The sequence below is a fragment of the Rhinatrema bivittatum genome, chromosome 2 (genome assembly GCF_901001135.1).
Source record: "Rhinatrema bivittatum chromosome 2, aRhiBiv1.1, whole genome shotgun sequence".
NCBI classification, from domain to species: domain Eukaryota; kingdom Metazoa; phylum Chordata; class Amphibia; order Gymnophiona; family Rhinatrematidae; genus Rhinatrema; species Rhinatrema bivittatum.
The window spans coordinates 205,462,851-205,480,097 of NC_042616.1; the positions used below are offsets into that span (position 1 = coordinate 205,462,851).

Genomic DNA, 17,247 nt, shown 5'->3' on the forward strand with positions numbered 1-17,247 from the left:
TAAACTCTCACATCAACATGTAATTTTAGCGCACTTAAGTCAAAAGGTCCCTTAAACAATTAACTAGCTATTGTCAGTAATTGACAGGGAGGGAACTGACCTGACAGAAGCAATCTCTGTGATTGACAGAGGCAGATTAGCTACTAGAATACATAGAAACATAGAAATATGACAGCAGAAAAAGACCATATGGTCTGTCTAGTCTGCCCATTCACACAACTGCTCAGCTCTACAATTCCTACCACTCCCCGAGAGAGGTCCTCTGTTTGTCCCATGCTTTTTGAATTCAGATACTGTCCTTGTCTCCATCACCACCTGTAGGAGGCTGTTCCATGCATCCACCACCATTTCTGTAAAGAATAATATTTCCTTAGATTTCAACTGAATCTATCACCTTTCATCCTTAACCCATGACCACTCATTCCAGATTCTTATTTCTATTGAAAGAGACCTTCCTTCTGTGTATTGATACCTCTAAGGAATTTAAATGTTATTGTCATATCTCCCTTATCTCACTTTTCCTCTAGGGTATATATGCATAGATCTTTAGGTCTGTCTCCATATGCTTTACAGTGAAGATCACTGACCATTTTAGTATCCATCCTCTGGACTGACTCCATTCTGTTTATATCCTTTTGAAGGTGCAGTCTCCAGAACTGTACACAGTTTTCCAAATGAGGTCATCAGGGATTTACACAGGGGACATATCACCTCCTTTTCTCTCATGACTGCTCCTCTCCCTATACAGTATACCCAAGCATCTACTTTACCCCTTCCCATAGCTCTTCCCTAAGACACTAAACCTCTCCATTATCACCAAAGGACAGAATTTGTTGAGACCCCCTGGCAAACTGAGGGCATGCAGACCAGCTGTAGCCACATTCTGAATGATTGTGAAGGGCAGGGACATTTTCCATGGGGTAGAAAATGGCACCCCCCTTTATACAAATAATTTCCCAAGGGCTAAGAGACAATATTTATATGGACATAATCATGTTAGCAATATAGTGTATCAACAAAATAAAATTCAGAAAGTGGAGATAATATCTGTAGTAAACAATTATATCAATACCATCACATTTGGGAATGAGGGGCTGCAAGACAACTTGCTTCTAGATCAATGTGAGAGAAATCTTCTCTCTGAGGAGTAAAAAATCAGTAAACCCTACAAATAAAATCAATCTTTTACAAATAATTATCCTAACATGGCCAGCACTAAATCAGTTTATAGAGTGCCTTTCTTTAACACCAGCTGATTACATTGTTACCACTTGGAACAGTTGCCAGATTTTTAGCTACTTCTGTGTTAACTCCCTTTGCAGTAACAGATACAGAAATCATATGCACTCCAAGAGAAAGAACGTTTTCTCCAAGAACGTTGTTCTTTGTTTTTCTTTTTCATTGTTTTTTTTTGTTTGTTTTTTTTTTTTTTACATTGATTTTCATTTGTTTTAACAAGCAAAACAATACATTATCCATGGAACTACATATTTAAACAATCTCATATTTGTTCCTGTGGAAAATAAAACAAGTTCTTACTGTTCAACTTCTTGGTTTTAAAAAGTCTGTGTTTTAAGTGTAAAAGACTAGGGTAACATAGGAGAATTTTAAATCAAGAGCTTGATGGTATTGTCTGTCCCCATATTATTGAGAAGTACAACATAGTACCATATACAACAAATATTTAAGATCAAAAGTAAATGGTCAAGGATTTGTATAACCTCTTCCAGTGAATTCCACGCATATGATACGACTAGGACTGGCAGGTCAGTCACATGGTTGGATCCCATTTTTAATTCCTCAATTCCCCATTCAGTCAGGCCGATGCAATATCAGATGCTAAGGTTAGCATGCTGCTGAAAGTGTGCGTCAACCCGCGTTTTGGATGCGTTAGACTTAGCCCAATGGAATACCGAGGTTAGCGCATCCAGAACACTCAACCAAACTAGCGCATAGCTAATAGCGTATATCACATGTAAATGCATGTTGATGAGGCTATTAGCTAGTACGTGATGTAAAAGGTTACTGCGTGCTGGACATGCAATTTTTTATGCTGAAAAATTAACGCCAGCCCTGGAAATGTATTCATCTGTTTGTGTTCTCTATGAGACAGGAACTTTGAGTGAACTTCTACAGTACTGTGTTCACAGATGCCATTATTTAAATAAAAATGATTAACATGACAAAAAAACAATTTGCCAAACACTCCTAGGTAAATTTTCAAAATGTTACATGCGTAAAAATTAGCATAGATGTAGTTAAGTAGCCACTACTCAAGTATTCCATATTTTATAAAAGTCCAATATTCATGTCTATTTTCATTTTCATGCACAGGGGTGATTTAGGGGTGTTCCTGGGCGGGACCAACGGTTTTGCATGAAAGCTGTGTTTTAAAAGACACTTTAAGCACATACATTTTCCAACTTACACCTGCTATATCCACCTGCATTTTTTAGTAGATTGCAAAAGGGTATAATTCAGATTGCAGTTGGGGCCCATTTCAGAACATATATGTTGCCACCCAACTTGGATGATTTCACCAAGAACATTCAGATAAGCAAGCTTGGGGGGGTCAAGCTGGCCAAAAGTTCCTTTTGGGTCCAACGAGGGTCCCGGAGCGAACGCGCGGGGAATCACGTGTTGTCCGCATCACTCCGACGTGACGCCGACGTCACGTGCTCCTCGCAAAGGAGTTCAGAAATGGCGTCCTGACTCCCCGCTGGACCACCAGGGAGTTTTGGTAAGTCTTGGGGGGGGGGGATTAAGGAGGGTGAGGGGTTTAAATTTTTATTTAGGATCAACAATCGCGATTTCCAACGTATTCAACATAGCTATGTTGAATAAGTTGGAAATCCGATCGTTTTCGCCTCATCACTTTTTTAAGTTAAAAAAAAAAAAAAGTTGCGTTTTACATATAAGTTCAAAACGAATGCACACCCCTAGATCCTATCAGGATCAGGTCATGAACCTGTGACCATAGATTGAAGATACTGGGAAGTTGCAGAAGAGCCATAGGAGATACATTAGCAGGGAAAGGGAAAAGCCAAGGGGATTTTACCTTCTGCTTACCAGGTAGTTAGACATTATAACCTGAGATCTTAGAAGATCTCATTGATTCAGCACAGGGCATGCCCTGATGAGTGATGGTGTATAAGGAGAGCTACAAGATTCACAGTTACTGGTACAACAGACTCCTGGGACATGTCCTTCATAACTTCAGCTTGCCTGGCCTTGTTCTGATGCTACATTCATCTCCATAGTCCTGCTCCAGTGTTCCCGCTTCTCATCCAGCCTTACAGTCTTCTGTTCCAGTATTCCTGCTTCATGCCTCTCTCTTGGATTCCTGAGCCTGCTCCACATTTACAGCTGCATATCAAAACATCTCCCAAACTAGGCCTGGTTTTACAGGCCTTGGCTCATCCTTCATCCGATCATACGGCCCCTTGCTCACATATTCACTAGGAACTGGACATACCCTGACAGCAAGTGGGAAAGTTACCCAAGTAAAGTCACTCGGATAACTTTATTCCAATATTCAGAAGATAGTTCTTTCACTGAATATACCCTGTTAAAGTTACCTGGATAACGTTTTCAGGATAGGTTTTGAGCAGTTACCTGGCTTTAAAGATCAGTGCTGGGGGTGTTCCAGGAATGCTCCCAGCACTGTTCTTTGTAGCCAGGAAGAGGGACAATATGTAAATCTACAGCACTAACTCTAAACTTTGTAAAGGGAAAACTTGATAAAATGAGGAAAATAAGAAAAAACTGAAAGGTGCAGCTGAAATGGTTAAGAGTGTACAACAAGCGTGGGTATTGTTTACAAATACCATCTTAGAAGTGCAGTCCAGATTGATTCAATGCATTAAGAAAGGTGGAAGGAAAGCCAAAGGATTACCTGCATGGTTAAAAGGTGAGGTGAAAGAGGCTATTTTAGTCAAAAAAAGCTTCCTTCAAAAATTGGAAGAAGGATCCATCGGAAGAAAATAAGAAAAAGCGTAAGCATTGTCAGGTTAAATGGAAAATATTGATAATACAGGCTAAGAGAGAATTTGAAAAGAAATTGACCATAGAGGCAAAAACTTATAATAAAAATGTTTAAAAATATATCCGAAGCAGAAAATTTGTGCGGGAGTCAGTTGGACCATTAGATGATTGAGAGGTTTAAAGCGACATTTAGGGAAGATAAGGTCATTGCAGGAAGACTAAATGAATTCTCATCTTCCATGTTTACTAATAAGAATGTTGAGGAGATACCAGTTCCGGAGACAGTTTTCAAGAATGTGATTTGGATGAACTGAACAAAATCATGGTGAACCTGGAAGATGTAGCAGGCCAGATTGACAAAGTGAAGAGTAGCAAATCACCTGGGTCAAATGGTATATATACCCCAGTGTCCTGAAAGAACTCAAAACTGAAATTACAGACCTATTAGTAAAAATTTGTTACATATCATTAATATGTACTGAAGACTAGAGGGTGGCCAATGTAACCCCGATATTTAAAAAAGGTCTCCAGGGTTGATTCTGGAAATTAGTGGAAAAATAGTGGAAATTATTCTAAAGAACAAATTCACAGAACATACATGGTTTAATAGGACTCAGAGAGCATGGATTTACCTAAGGGAAATCTTGCCTCTCAAATCTATTACAATTTTTTGCAGTGATTAATAAACATGTGGATAAAGTGAACCAATAGAGGTAGTGTATTTGTATATTCTGAAGGTGTTTGGCAAAATCTCTCATGAGAAGCTTCTAGGAAAACTAAAAAGTCATGGGGTAAAAGGTAATACCCTTTCATGGATTGTAAACTGGTTAAAAGACAGGAAACAGAGTAGGATTAAAAAGTCTGTTTTAATAATGGAAAAAGGTAAACAGTGGCGTGCGTCAGGGATCTGTATTTGGACCAGTGCTTTCCAATATATTTATAAATGATCTGCAGATGGATGCGATAAGTTAGGTGATCAAATTTGAAGATGACTCAACAATTATTCAAAGTAGTTAAATCACATGCGGATTGTGATAAATTGTGGGAGAATCTTGTGAGAATGGAAGATTGGGCATTCAAATAACAGATGAAATTTAATGTGGACAAGTGCAAGTTGATTCATATAGGGAAAAATAACCCATGTTGTAGATACACGATGTTAGCTTCCATATTAGGAATTAATAGCCAGAAAATATATCTAGGTGCCATAGTAGATAATACATTGAAACCATCAGCTTATTGTGCTGTAGGGATGTGCAGAGCAAAATTTTATGTTCATATTTTTTATGTCCGAAAGGGGGTCCCACTTGCGGCCAATATGGACATAAAAAAAATCCAATGAGTTGGGTATATGTACATATGTGCAAAAAAAAAAATTAAACCCCCTCACCCTCCTTAATCCCCCCCCCAGACTTACCACAACTCCCTGGTGATCGAGCGAGGAGTGAGGACGTCATTTCTGCAATCCTTGGTGAGAAGCATGTGACGTCGGTGGCACGTCGAGTGACGCGGCGTCACGTGATTCCCGGCTCGTTCGCGCCGGACGGCTCGTTCGGCCCAAAAAGAACTTTTGGCCAGCTTGGGGGGGCCTCCTGACCCCCCCAAGCTGGCCAAAAGTTCTTTTTGGGCCGAACGAGCCGTCCGGCGCGAACGAGCCGGGAATCACGTGGCGCCGCGTCACTCAGACGCGACGTCACGTGATTCCCGGCAAGTTCGCGCCGGACGGCTCGTTCGGCCCAAAAAGAACTTTTGGCCAGCTTGGGGGGGCCTCCTGACCCCCTCAAGCTGGCCAAAAGTTCTTTTTGGGCCGAACGAGCCCTCCGGCGCGAACTTGCCGGGAATCACGTGACGTCGGCGTCACGTGATTCCCGGCTTGTTCGCGCCGAACGAGCCGTCCGGCGCGAACTTGCCGGGAATCACGTGACGCCGGCGTCACTCGACGTGCCGCCGACGTCACATGCTTCTCGCCAAGGATTGCAGAAATGGCGTCCTCACTCCTCGCTCCATCACCAGGGAGTTGTGGTAAGTCGGGGGGGGGGGGATTAAGGAGGGTGAGGGGGTTTATATTTTTATTTTGGCTCAACAATCGCGATTTCCCACATATCGAACATATCTATGTTCGATATGTGGGAAATCCGATCGTTTATGTCGAATCAATTTTTTAAGTAAAAAAAAAATATGAGTTGCGTTTTACTAATGCGGTCAATCCGAATGCACACCCCTATTGTGCTGTAGCAGTCAAAAAAAGCAAACAGATGTTTTAGGAATTATAAGGAAGGGAATGGTGAATACAATGGAAAATGTCATAATGCCTCTGTATAGCTCCATGGTGAGACTGCATCTTCAATACTGTGTGCAATTCTGGTCCCTGCATCTAAAAAAAGATATAGTTGCACTGGATAAGGTACAAGGAAGGGTGACCAAAAAGATAAAGGAGATGGAACAGCTCCCCTGTGAGGAAAGGCTAAAGAGTTAGGGCAGTTCAGCTTGGAGAAGAGACGAATGAGTGGGGATATGATAGAAGTCTATAAAATCATGAGAAGAATGGAACGAGTAAATGTGAACCGGTTATTTACTCTTTCAGATAATACAAGGAGTAGGGGCCCTCCATGAAGTCAGCATTTAAAAGAAATCAGAGAAAAATGCACAATTAAGTTCTATTATTCATGCCAGAGGATGTGGTTAGGGAAGTTAGTGTAGCTGGGTTTAAAAAAGGTTTGGATAAGTTGCTATTAATCAAGATGACTTAGGAAATAGCCACTGCTTGTTGCCAACATTAGTAGCATGGGATCTATTTAATGTTTGGGTACTTGTCAGGTACTTGTAATCTGCAATACTTGATACATTGCCCATTCTGGGTGTGCAAAGAGGATTATATGGACTAGGCTTATGGAACACAAAATTTGCTTGAATACTAAAAAAAGATTCAGGCACTAATAGTCAATCATTGCTTCTCTTCTCAACATACTTTTTACCAACTTCAGTGGGCTATCCTTGAATACATTCCTATGCATTGGCACGGGTGTGACTATGAAGAATGGCATAGTTGTAGAGAGCAGTTCTCTTCTCAATTTTTACCCTGTGACATGTACAACCCCTTGGACTTAATAAAGTAACTGATTGTCATACTATACGGTAGTTTTTACTGATGTTATTTTTTCACCAATTAGCAGTGACTTACATGGCTGTTTGTTATTGCCTCTCGTTGCATTAAAAATGGGGTAACACAATACTGACTTCCTGTTCCCTGTGGGAGTATCATTTGGCTGCAGAATAATTCATTGCCCCTGCAGCACAGATGTTTCTTCAAAACGGTGTTGTGTCAGGATTTTAAGCGTGGTTACGTTTCAAGTTTCTGGACATGCAGTGAGGAATACTACACGTTTTTGAGATAAGTTTTGAGATACATCTTTTTGAAACTTTAGGCATATTTTTGGGACCTGTTGTTATATTTGAGGATAGTAACCATAACCAAAGCTATTGAAATGTAGCATTGGATACCCAACTGATTATGTGTGGAAGTCACAGGTTCATGTCCTGGGTCCATGATATGTCATGGTGAACATCCCTCTTCTTCCTGAAAGTCTCAATGTAATTAAACCATGTGAAACTTTCATATTACTTATACTCCCCAAAGATGGCAACTATGTAGGTCCACAAGGTAAAGATCTGTGAGATGTGTCCCTTGCAAACCATTGTAGTCAGACACTAGAAGGACCTCACCCAGTTTACCACTTCACCCTTGGCTGGTCCGATGGCTTGTTCCTCCTGCTTCCTCTCTTGCCTCATCTGGCTACACTTTCTATACCCTTGGAGTAGGCAGAAAATGTCCGTGTAATGCTGTCTCCTGATCCTGTGCCACAGGAATCTGGGTTGGTATCCCACAGCCTAGGGTAATCTGATGGTGCCAATCTCTCTGAAAGGAAAAAAGAGAATTGGAGTCAGATGACAGCCAACACTGAGCCCTGACTTTTACAGTCTGGGGTACTGATACACAGACATTAGGAAAAAAGCACAGGACTACATCAAAGGCAGTCCAAAACCAAAGCATGTTGAAGCAGCATTGTCTGAATTATCAAGATGGCTGCTCACCCTATAAAAACTTTGTTCTGGGTTTGATGGCTGTTTGGTTTTGATTGAAAAAACAGAATAAGGGATGTGAGTAGCTTATTAGCTATGAATAATGTCCGGTATTTGTAAAACAGGCATACACCATAACTGTGGTTATGCCGTAGGTTACTTAATATACCACTTTTAATTTCAAATTTTAAGATTGATTTTTAGACATCCAGTTTACATTTTTTTAAATTTTGTGATGCAGATACAATTGAAAAAGTCTGAATTCACATATTATCTTTAATCTCCAAATCAAAAGGCTCTCAAACGAAAGGCTCTCTGAAGAAAGTATATCTGTAAGCAGGTAAGAGCTTATCTTAAGCTGAAGAAAGCTGCGGTCTCTTTAGGTTCTGTTTATTTCTTGCTTTTCCCTGTTTTTACTTGCCCGACACTGCCAGCGTTTGACAATGGATGTCTGCTTCAGGGCCTAGAGAGAGCTGAAAAGATCAAAGATAAATCAAATACCATTATATTCCTGAACCAAATATAGCTATGAGTTTAGAACTTACTGTTTTTGCTGGTATCGTTCTCTTATATGGCCGCCATTTTCAGAGCGTCTGACGGCGTGTGTTCACTGAAAAGTTACAAAGGAGCATGGGCCAATCATAGTATACTCATCCAGGTAATTTCAAATAACATTATGGACACTCAGACAGATTTACTGCCGAACGCTCAGAATGATGAATGGTTGGAAATAGGGTCAAACCGCAGAGTGTACTGTATTTCTGTTGAATGACATGGAAATTAATAAAATATAGACCGGTCTACCTCTTTATTGAGGCCAAAGGGGGTACAGTGTTCCAGTTATAAATGAAGTGCTGTTCTAATTGCAACAGGTGAAGATCAAAATCACCACCTCTAGTAGAGCATTGTAATTGTATCAGACAGGCTGCTTTGACTTCCCCCACAGTATGCGATGCCTCTAGCCAATGTGCCATTAGGGGGGCCTCCTTTCTTTGATGTCTTATGCAACTTAGATGTTCTTGAATTTGCGTCCCAAATATACATATCTTCTTATCTATGTAGAACAAACCACAGGGGCACCACAGGGCATATACCACCCCCTCAGTAGAACACTTTTGATGTTGACAGAATTTGAAAGGTTTGCGATGGGGTAGAGTAAGTTCCTTATCTTGAAAAAACACCTTACAAATGTTACATTGCCCACATGAGTAGTGCCCTAATGACAAAGGCTCTTGATCAGTGATTTCTTGCCTATAATATGCTGAATGCACTGTGAGCCAGATTTCCAAAGGGGTACGCGCGTAAGATACGTGCATACCCCCTGAAAACCTGCCTGAAGTCCCCCCTGCACACGCCGAGCCTATGTTGAGTAGGCTCGGTGGCGCGCGCAAGCCCCGGGATGCGCATAAGTCCCGGAGATTTCCTGGGGAGCATGTCGAGGGGCGTGTCGCGGCAGCACATCATTTGGGGGCAGGGCCATGGGCATGGTTCCGGCCCGGGGGCATTTCGGGGCGTGGCTGAGGCCTCCGAAACGGCTCCCAGGCCTGGGAATCGTGCGCCGGTGGCCGGCCTGGTACGTGCAAGTTACGCCTGCCTCGGGCAGGCGTAACTTGTGCAACAAAGGTAAGGGGGGTTTAGGTAGGGCTGGGGGGGTGGATTAGGTAGGGGAAGGGAGGGGAAGGTGTGGGGGGTGGAGGGAACGAAGGCAGGCTGCATGGCTCGGCGCACGCAGGCTGCCGATTTTGCACAGCCTTGCGCGCGCCAATCCTGGATTTTAACAGATGCACGCAGTTACACGCGTATCTAGTAAAATCCTGCGTACTCTGCGCCTGGTGCGCGAAAAAAAGAACGCGTGTGCGCAAATTTGTAAAATCTACCCCTAAATGATCATGTAAATTCCTAGCTCTAGTTAGAGCAAAAATGGGAGGAGTAATAAAAATGGCATGCAGACTTAACACTTGCCAATATTTCTGGTTGCTAGCTTTCAATCTATATGTATTTGGCGTTTGGGGTAAAACACAAATACGTTTCTTATCTGCATCTCTTGCTGAAGGATGGAAGAAAAGCTGTCAATTTAACCAACGGGCCCTTTTGTAAGCCCACTTAATGATACAAATTGGGTACCCTCTTTCTGCAAAGCCATGTTCCATGATGGTTGCTTGTCTCTTATATTCTTCCACTGTGGAGCAAAGGCGCCGAAGTCTCAAAAATTGTCCTACTGGCAAATTGTCCTTCAGGTGTCTGGGATGAAAATTGGAGTAGTGTAATAGAGTAGCACAATCCTTGTCTTTGCGATAAATACTGAAACCAAACTCATTGTATGATAAAGAAATCTGTATATCCAGGAAAGATACTGTTTCACGACTGTAGGTGGAAGTGAATTTCAAATTAACATCCTGGTTATTTAACCAAACTACAAATCTCTCATGGAACATCACTTCACAGAACCCCTAGCCTTTAAGAAGAGGTAATTTTGGTTTGAATATAGTTACCTTTAACAGAAACATGAGGGTAACCTGCATGGAGTGGCAGTTACTACCATAAAAAGCTTACTGGCCAGACTGGAAGGACCATTTGGACTTTCTCTGCCATCATCACTGTTACTATGTTACTAAGTGTCTCCTTCAAGCAAGGAACCCTTCAATTTGAAAGAACTAGAACCTGCTTTCCCTGGAGCCAGAATTAGAGGATTGCCTCCTGTTTTGATTCTTGTGCCTGTGCTGAGCCATTGGCCCACTGATACTGTCACAGTGAGAGTGAGCCAGCTAGCTGTTCCAGAGCTGAAAGTTGTAAATATGATTGCTGCAGCAGACACAGTGGCTCTTTTTGAGCTAGAGTCTAGATTCTCTGGTGGAGGAAGGAATTATTGGTCTCTTATATCCACCATTCATATTGCTAAAGCTTCTGTCACAGGCAACTGAAACCTCACTCCTATGGACCATGAAGACCTGTCATGTCACAAGGTCACACTGGTGCAGTGATTTGAAGGAGAGAAATAAGATGGGGGGGGGGGGGGAATATCACCCCTGGCAAGAATTTATAGCAGTCTGGTATGTGCCTATGCACCCCTGCCTCCATTTCCACACTCATGGAGTCCTCCCAACCCACATGGTCCCCAAACTTATATCAAGGGGTGACCAGTACCTAATACCATGCTTCTCACAGTGTTGGCTAGAATCATGAAAACAATTGTAGTCTTCAGGATATCTGGGTGTTGAATGCTATCCTCATAAGTAAGCGAGACATCGCCTATAAGCACATTGCTCCCTCTTGGGTCCATATTGAAATGCCCTGTGCTCCCTATGGCAACACAGGTGTCCCTATCCAAAGGCCCACAGTCTTCAGAAGGGTCAGAGCTGCTCTCCCAATAGGTTGGGGCCTTTGTACTGAATGTTCCGAGGCTCTCAACCACTGGGCATTGTTTCTGCCAACCAAAAGACAATCATAGTGGGCTGAGGGAGAGAAGGCACTTATCTGCTCCTCACTTTTTCCAGGATGTTCCTCCCATACTCAGAATGAGGCATCCAACCTGTTCTTGCTGTGGGGGAAGTAAAGGATCACATAGGTACATATGGTCCTACCAATTGTTAAAGAGAACGTATGCACATAAGTCCACTTCAAAAACTAGGACTGAAAACTGTGTGCACTTTGTACACGTGGACTTCAGCATGGGCAGTTATATAATTATTCACTGAGAATATAATATAATTCAAATGCATAGATTAAATGTTAAAAAATACCATAGAAAAGTAATCTGCTTTAGGAACAAAAAGTTTTGAGAAAGTTAGAAAAAGAAAAGTAGTACTGCTCATGTTATCCCAGTTCTTGCGGTCTGTGGTATTTAATTAACCACATGTATCATCTTAATAGCATCTGAAATCCCTGTGACTCATTAAATTAAGCAATTTCTTTAGAAGGTGTGCTCCTGTATATTTTTTTCATTACAGTTCAAGCTTTAAGGATCACTTTCAAACAAATACATGTGACAGCATATACACGCATATCTGGCTGCGAGCAGATATTTGCAAGCATTTTATTACCCATGAATATGATATAGATGCATGTTATTAAATATGCATATCTCTAACTCCACAACATACGTGCATATGTAGGCTTAGGTGTGAATACATGTAATGATTTGAAATCATGTAATGCATAGAACGCACATATTTTTCCAAGCTATTTTAAAAATATATACTTGACTTGTATATTTTACACATGAAAGTAAAATAGGACTTACATAAGTCTCAATTTACATAGTAATTTGGCCAATTTTAAAACATGCGTGCGTAATTGAAATGCACCAGTTTACCAATGTTGCGTTCATGCCTGTTCTTGCCCTCGCTCTACCTTCTCTACCTTTGTGACGACTCCCTTTGGGTCTGAAGGACAGATGCTGCCACGTCTTCTCCTCGCCGCTTCTCCCCGGAATCCCCGGGCTGGCCTGACACTGTGGATCCGCCATGTTCCTGATGACGTAAGGGTGCGCGCATGCGCTCCAGAGTTTGTACCAGCAAGGGCGCGAACCTCGGGGGCGTCCCCTCGTAGTGACGTCATCCGCTTCCAACTTAAAAGGTCTTTGTTTGCTACTAAGAATCGAGTTAGCAAGGGGAATACTTCTCTGCTGCTCTGCCTCCCCAAACATACCTAGGGGTACCTGCTCATCGGGGGCCCCACTCTCTCTTCTTGATTTCAGACTGCTAAGACGGGATCCAGTACTCGCTCCTCGAGGGCCTATGTCCCTAAATGCTCAGAAGACTCCTTACTGCCTGGAAGCGATCGCAGACGTGAACACTGTGAGTTCTATTACAGATAGGAATCAGTAATCGCTCCACGAGGTCCTATGTTCCTAATCTCTGAAGACTCCCTTCTGTCTAAGATGTTATCGCAGGTACGGAGATCATGAGTTGTCATTGCAGATTGCAGATAGGAACCAGTACTCGCTCCACGAGGGCCCATGTTCCTAAAACCCTTCACGGACTCTCTTCTAGCTCAGAAGCTATCGTATACCTATATCTAGTACATTACTATTTCATATTGCAGATAGGAACCGGTACTCGCTCCACAAGGGCCCATGTTCCTACAACCCTTCACAGACTCTCTTCTATCTCAGAAGCTATTGCATACCTATATCTGGTATATTACTAATATAGTTTACAGATAGGAACCGGTACTCGCTCCACGAGGGCCTATGTTCCTAAAACCTTCCAAAGACTCTCTTCTATTACAGAAGCCACCTCATACACAGATATTGTGAGTTCTTATTCCAGACTGCATATAGGAACCAGTACTCGCCTATGGCTCCTGTTCCTGAATATACTGAAGACTCTCTGTTGCACTGAAGCCATTACAAGATATCTACAATTGTGAGTGTATCATCTACTACTGGTTATGTAGCCAGCATACCCTGTCTACTCACTATCTATAGTCTCTCTCTCTACAGCTCAGCAACCCAGAGATCTCAGTTCCAGTATCTGAGGGACTTCAGCCCTGCCGGGCACATCAATTCACTACTGCCACCTCTGGTGGTTTTACTTCCTGTCTAATAAAGAACTATCTGTGTTTGTCTCCATACTCCGGCCTAGCCGGTGGTCCCTCTCAGGATATCCTCCTGGGGGCGCTGTTATCTGCCATCGGCCCAAGGATTCACCAATTTCCATTAAGTGTTTATTCCTTACACTACTAGAGCCGTATCATACAGACTGCCACTCTGTGGGAGCTAAACCACATCAGATCATTAACTCCATCTACAGAGTACACCACTCTGCTGACTACTTTATTTATTTATTTATTTATTATTTATTTTTAATTTTTTATATACCGAGGTTCCTGTATAATATACATATCACACCGGTTTACAAGGAAATATAACTGTTGCCTCGAGGGCAGATTACATTGAAACATATAACAATAAAAGAATTTAAAGAATTTAAAGAATTTACAGAAAACAAACAAAGGCCTGATTAAACTGCAAAGTAGAACTATTAAGAAACATATGTACAGCAAGAGAAGGGATCGGGGTCTATAATGTATTCGTATTCCTCGGGTCTAGAATTCTGGGAAAGTTTGGGTGAAAAGCTAAGACTATTGTTACTTTTTGAGAGATCTGTGGCAGGGATTTAGGCGAAAGGGATCGGGGTCTATAATGTCCTCGAAATCCTTGGGTCTTAGTTCTCCGGGAAAGCTTGGGTGAAAAGCCAAGTCTTTATCTTCTTTTTGAATGTCCTATCGCAGGGTTCTAGGCGAAGGTCCGGAGGGAGCGAATTCCAGAGTAGGAGAGCCGTAGAAAGAGCGCGTTTCCTCAGGGAAGATTTTGCCGGTTGGGTGAGTAGCAAGTTCTTGTACGCATTTCTAGTTGGTCTCTTGGTGATGTACTGTTGGAATGGAAAAGTTAGGTTGAGAGGGGTGATGTTGTGAAGGGCCTTTTGCATCATCATAAGGGTTTTGAAGTGTATCCTGTGTTTAATCGGCAGCCAGTGAAGGTGCTGGAGGATGGGGGTGATATGATCCCTTTTGTTAGTGTTTGTGAGAATTCTGGCCGTGGCGTTAAGGACCATCTGGAGTGGTTTGATGGTGCTGGTAGGAAGGCCCAGCAGGAGTGAATTGCAATAGTCCAGTTTCGGGAGTATGATGGATTGTAGTACCAGGCGGAAGTCTCTGTGGAGTAAAAGTGGTTTTAATTTTTTTAATACTTGCAGTTTATAGAAGCATTCTTTTGTGGTGTTGTTTATGAACTTGCTGAGGCTGAGTCGGTTATCTAGTAGAACACCCAGGTCTCTTACTTGAGATGAGAAGTTTATTGAGGTGATACGACATTGGTTGGCAGTTGTAGGGATGAGGGGGAAGTAATTTTCTGGGGCTATAATAAGGATTTCAGTTTTGTTGGTGTTAAATACCAGGTTGAGGCTGGAGAGTAGGTTGTTGATTTCTGAGAGGCAGTTGGTCCAGTAAGACAAAGTTTTTTGGAGAGATTCCGCTATATGGATTACTCCCCTCTGGGGAAGCAGATCCATATCAGACTGCTAACTTCGCCTCCCTGGCGGGGTAATCTACATTAGATTGCCAGCTCCTCCCCTCTGGGGGAGCTGATCGCTAACAGATTACTAACTCCGCCCCCCTTGGCGAAGTGATCGCTAACAACCAATTAGTCCATCAGTTTGCCCAGTTTTTCTTAGGTCATTGAGACTTTCCTGGTTCTTCAACCTCATCTCCTCCCAGTTCACCCACACCTCCCACCCAGTCAGTATTGCACAATAAACACATTTAATATCCCTTATGCCAGATAATTAGCAGGTATAAAAATACGCAAGCGTAGCAAATGTATGCGCACAAGTGTCTTTTAAAATAGCAGCTTAGGTGCGTAAGTGTTGACCCTGCCCTAGAATGTCCCTAAACCTCCCCTTTTTTTACATGCGTATATGTGCGTGTAAAAGTGATAGTACACACATAATTTCAACTTGTATAAAATATGGAAATCGCAAGTAGAGGGTACTTACATGTTGATATGCTAATTTTTATGTACCTAAAGTTTTGAAAATTCACTTCTTTGATTGCAAAGAAATGTCATCATATTGCTGTGGGGGTGTATCCTTTGACTTCTCACTGCTATGAATAACCACCAATGAAATCTGAATTGCACTGCAGTATAATGATTGCCGAACCTATCTTTATTGCACTTGGCAAGCAAGACGAAATGACTCATTGCAGTATTGTGTAACATAGCCTCACAGATATTATTTAACAGGACTGAGACTAATTCAGCCTTCCTTTTTGTGTAGAGTGAGCATGCCATAGGAAGCACTCCCATCATTTCATCCCAAATCAGGTACGTATCCTATTTCTATAAAGTTAATCTGCTCTATGTAAAGGGGCACTTAATGTTAAAATATACTACAGTCTGACAGAGGCTAACTTCTTGGAAGTAACATATAATGTTAGCCAGAAATGGATTTTTTCAGAAATGTGGCACTAAAACCTCAGAGAGGACCAGAGGAGTATCCATTTTAGCTAGGGACCTTTCTTTACAGTTTTTCTTTTAATTTTCCTGGGAATTTATCAGTGTTTATTGTAAGAAATAACAAAAAAAATTGATAGAAAAAAAATGACTTATTTTTTTCCACTGATTTTCTCCCATTTACATTCATTATAAAAAAACTGACAAATTTCAAAGAAAAATACAATAAAAACTAAAAACTAAGGTCCCTATTTATTATTGGACCCCAGTGATCATGAGTGATAGGATGGTTCTTTCTTTCTTCTTTTCATTATTTTTAGTAGTTTTGATGTGGATATTTCTATACAGAAATCAAGGCACTCTATTACAAAAATTGAGTCTTTTTTTTTTGTTCTTTTAAAATTTTGGTTCTTTGAAAGTATTTTTTAAGGATATTTTTTCCTTTTTTACGATCCACTTTCTTTCAATGTCCTCATATCAACCATGCACCAATGGGAATGTAAAATAAGCCCTGCTTGTCACCATCTAGTTAGACTTCTGGTGAGCCTTAATTTTATACATACGGGTTTGTTCAGGTAAGTTTGCTCATCTTAAATTGTTTTCTTCACTTGTTCTCATCCACATCCAGTTTCCAGAATTATTTTTTCTGCCTATTAAAAGCCAAATACAAATGAAATTTAAAAGCATGATAACATCTTTAATGATATGGACTTATCTGTAAAAATGGAAACCCCTACTTATATTATGCTTACATGTTAATCACTATATACTGAATATTTATTTAAAAATGTTTCTATACGGCTTTTACAAACAAAGTTTAGTCAAAATGGTGTACATAGATATAAATCATAAAATAAAATAACATAACTAAAAATTACAAAGTCTCATATTAGTAAAATAGAATACATTAAGATAAAATTAATATGTTATAAAATCTAATCAAGTCAAACATAAAGCAGGCAAGAAACTCCATATCAAACATTTCATGTAGAAAGGTACTACTTATCATTCCTGTCACTGTAAATATTCGTTGAAATCAGACTTGTGGTCTAGTTTTCCTGGATCATTTGATGAGTCAATGAGCCCCCCCCTTCACTTAAAAGTCTCTTTTAGCTCCTTTAGGGAAAACTTCTTCTTACAGACAGCTGAGATTCAAAATCTGGATCTACTACAGCCTTGCTTCATTTCTTTAGAAAAATGTCCAGAATATATAGGATGTCAGTGGCAAA

General features: G+C 41.2%; 1 protein-coding gene across 3 annotated transcripts in view; it reads left to right on the forward strand.

The window, feature by feature from the left end:
• LOC115084331 (ATP-binding cassette sub-family B member 5-like) overlaps positions 1-17,247 on the forward strand; it is a 210,913-nt gene that overhangs the window by 18,695 nt on the left and 174,971 nt on the right. For all 3 annotated transcript variants that reach the window (XM_029589048.1, XM_029589050.1, XM_029589051.1), the window contains one exon: positions 15,843-15,889. The gene's annotated coding sequence lies outside the window, so the exon portion shown is untranslated. Of the gene's footprint in view, positions 1-15,842; positions 15,890-17,247 lie in introns of those variants that run through there.